Raw genomic sequence first — 3,274 nt, 5'->3', positions numbered from 1 at the left:
TTTGATTAAATAGGGATATTAAATCAGATGCATCTTATAAAAATATTTTGCCTAACATGTTCATAGGCCTTGGGTTCAATCCTCAGCATTGAAAAACAGAAAAGAAACAAAAGGGGGGGGGGGTAGGGATATTTCATTCTCTTCACATTTTCTTTTCAAAAACAGAAATTTTTGACCTTAATAAAATCCAACTCATCCATTTTCATGGATCATGTCTTTGGTGTTTTGTCTAAAAAGTCATAACCATCCTCAAGGTAATTTAGGTTTCCTACTATGTTATCTTCTGGAAGATTTGTAGTTTTGTGTTTTAGATATATGATCTGTTTTGAGCTAATTTTTGTGAAGAGTGTAAGGTCTGGGGGCTGGGGTTGTGGTTCAGTGGCAGAGTGCTTGCCTAGCATGTGTGAGGCACTGAGTTTGATTCTCAGCACCACATAAAAATGAGTAAAACGAAGGTTCATCAACAACTAAAAAAAAATAAAAAATAAAAAAAAGAGTGTAAGATCTGTGTCTAGATGTATGTATTTATTTTTTTGTATGTGAGTGTCCAGCTCCAACACCATTTGTTGAAAAGACGGTCTTTGATCCATTGTATTGCCTTAGTGCCTTTGTCAAAGGTGGGTTGATCTTTTCTCCCCTGTAGTGCTGTTGGGCCTGCAGGTCTGTGTGGATCCGCAGACCTGGCCGGGTCTTTGTTCCGCAGGATGGGGTTTATTAAAGTTGTCAAGAATAAGGCCTACTTTAAGAGATATCAAGTGAAATTTAGAAGAAGATGAGAGGGCAAAACTGATTACTTTGCTCAGAAACGCTTGGTGATCCAGGACAAAAGTCAGTACAACACACCCAAATACAGGAGGATAGTTCGTGTAACTGACAGAGATATCATTTGCCAGATTGCTTATGCCCGTAGAGAAGGGGATATGATAGTCTGCGCAGCATATGCACATGAACTACCAAAATATGGTGTGAAAGTTGGCTTAACAAATTATGCTGCAGCATATTGTACTGGCATACTGCTGGCCTGCAGGCTTCTCAATAGGTTTCGTATGGACAAGATGTATGAAGGCCAAGTGGAGGTGACTGGAGATGAATACAATGTGGAAAGCACTGATGGTCAACCTGGTGCCTTCACCTGCTATTTGGATGCAGGCCTTGCTAGAACTACAACTGGCAATAAAGTTTTGGGGGCCCTGCAGGGAGCTGTGGATGGAGGCTTGTCCATCCCCCATAGAACCAAAGAATTCCCTGGTTATGATTCTGAAAGCAAGGAGTTCAATGCAGAAGTACATTGGAAACACATTATGGGTCAGAATGTTGCAGATTATATGCATTATCTAATGGAAGAAGATGAAGATGCTTACAAGAAACAATTTTCTCAGTATATAAAGAACAACATTACCCCTGACATGGAGGAGATGTACAAGAAAGCTCATTCTGCTATATGAAAGAATTCAGTCTATGAGAAAGCCCAAAAGAGAAGTTAAAAAGACGAGGTGGGACCTAAAATGTCCCTTGCTCACCAGACAGATCGGGTAGCTATAAAGAAGGCAAGCTTCCTCAGAGCTCAGGAATGGGCTGCTGAGAGCTAAACCAAATAACAGTTTTTCTATGAAGTTTTTTTCAGATAAAGATAATAAACTTATTGAACAAGAAGATTAAAAAAAAAAAAAAGATTGGTTGAGGGTATCCACGTGGGTCCCCTCTGGGTTCTCCATTCGGTTCCATCAATCTATCCGACTGATTGTTCTATTATTTCCGCCACACTTTTTTGATTACTGTAGCCTTACAATAAGTCTTGAAGTGGGTAGAGCCAATCCTTCAACTTTGTTCTTCTCCTTCAATATTGTGTTGGCTATTTGGTCTCATTGCCTGTCTGTTAGGATCACCACATTGATATCTACAAAATAATTTGCTGGGATTTTGACTGTGATTGCATTGAATCTATAGATCAAATTTGGAAATACTGCTTGACAATATTGCATCTTCCTATCTGTAAATATCTCTTCATTTAGTTAATACTTCTTCTGAGAAAGGTTCTTTGAAGATAGAAGCCACTTCTTATGTGATATGAATCAGACATCTCCAGCTTGTTCTCATCCATTTCTACTGTGAATTTGTTGTAGAGAAGTGACTATCCTGTTATGGCTGTGTGGGTCAATAGTTTGTATCCAGGTGTGGCTGTGCAACTTGTTCTTAACTGTAGAATGCACATGGAAGTAGTGGATGTCACTTTTGGGCTGGGCGTTTTAAGAAGTGGTCCTGTCTTTCACTTCTTTGTTAGCTTGAAGCAGAAGAATCTCATACTGTGCAGGATAGAAGAACTCCAGATAGGAACTGGGATCACTGCTTTACCATGTGGAAGAAATTTGCCTTCTGACCTAGAACAGCAACCCTGTGCTGTTAAGTGAATGAAATAAAAGTTTATTGGGTTAAGCCACTGTAATCTAATGTTTTATTTATTACAGAGCTAGAGCCATTTCCCTGGCTAATACAATTTGGTATCCTCTCAGTGCTTAGCTCATTCCATTTCATACAGCAGGTGGTCAAAAGTATTTATTTATTAAATTGAATTAAAATTTCAGAATCAAACGCAGGAAAATATAAATTAGTTACACTGTTAGGACACAGTTTGAGACATGACGCCAAAAATTCTCTTCCAATCTTACTATTGAGAGTATTACTGGAAAAAAAAAGTCATTTGCTTTATGTGATAAGTAGTTACATTTTGAAATCAGTTGTCACTTTGTTTCTGGCAAAGAGAAAATAAGATGTTTTGAGAACTGATGGTCATTCTGGCTGAATGTGCATGCCAAGTTTTCTTCTGGTAATGTGAGCCAGATGGCATAACTGCAAACAAATAATGGCAGGATGAAAAGATATTTCTTTTTGATTGTCAGATACTTGGGTCATATCTTTCAAATGAGACATATTTAGTAAATAGGGGCCCTTGGCCAACAGTACTTCCACTCAACACTGCTATTAGACTTTCATTATAAAGTGATAATGTTATTAGCCCTGGTATTATTTCTGAGGTTGAGCTAAGTCCTAGAAAAGGGAGGTAACTGTTAGTCCTAATGCCAAGATGTCACCAGGCCCTGAATATCAGAATCTAAAGCTTGAAGAATATGAGGGACAGGATAAGGTAACCAGAAGCTTGGCATACAGCTTGCCTTCTCTCTCCTTTTGGTATTAGGGCTTGAACCCATGGCCTTAATAACGCGCACCCTACCACAGAACCACACCTTCAGCCTTTTTTATTTTGAGATGGGCTCTC

The 3,274-nt window shown here is 38.9% G+C and overlaps 1 pseudogene across 1 annotated transcript; it reads left to right on the top strand.

The window, feature by feature from the left end:
• The first annotated feature begins 704 nt into the window (after positions 1-704).
• On the top strand, positions 705-1,589 carry LOC308630896 (large ribosomal subunit protein uL18-like; annotated as a pseudogene). The gene has a single exon. The product of its transcript is annotated as a large ribosomal subunit protein uL18-like (transcript).
• The last annotated feature ends 1,685 nt before the right edge of the window (positions 1,590-3,274 follow it).

Source organism: Spermophilus citellus (assembly GCF_964194105.1).
Source record: "Spermophilus citellus genome assembly, chromosome: 11".
NCBI classification, from domain to species: Eukaryota; Metazoa; Chordata; class Mammalia; order Rodentia; family Sciuridae; genus Spermophilus; species Spermophilus citellus.
This window is presented reverse-complemented; position numbering and strand designations above follow the sequence as displayed.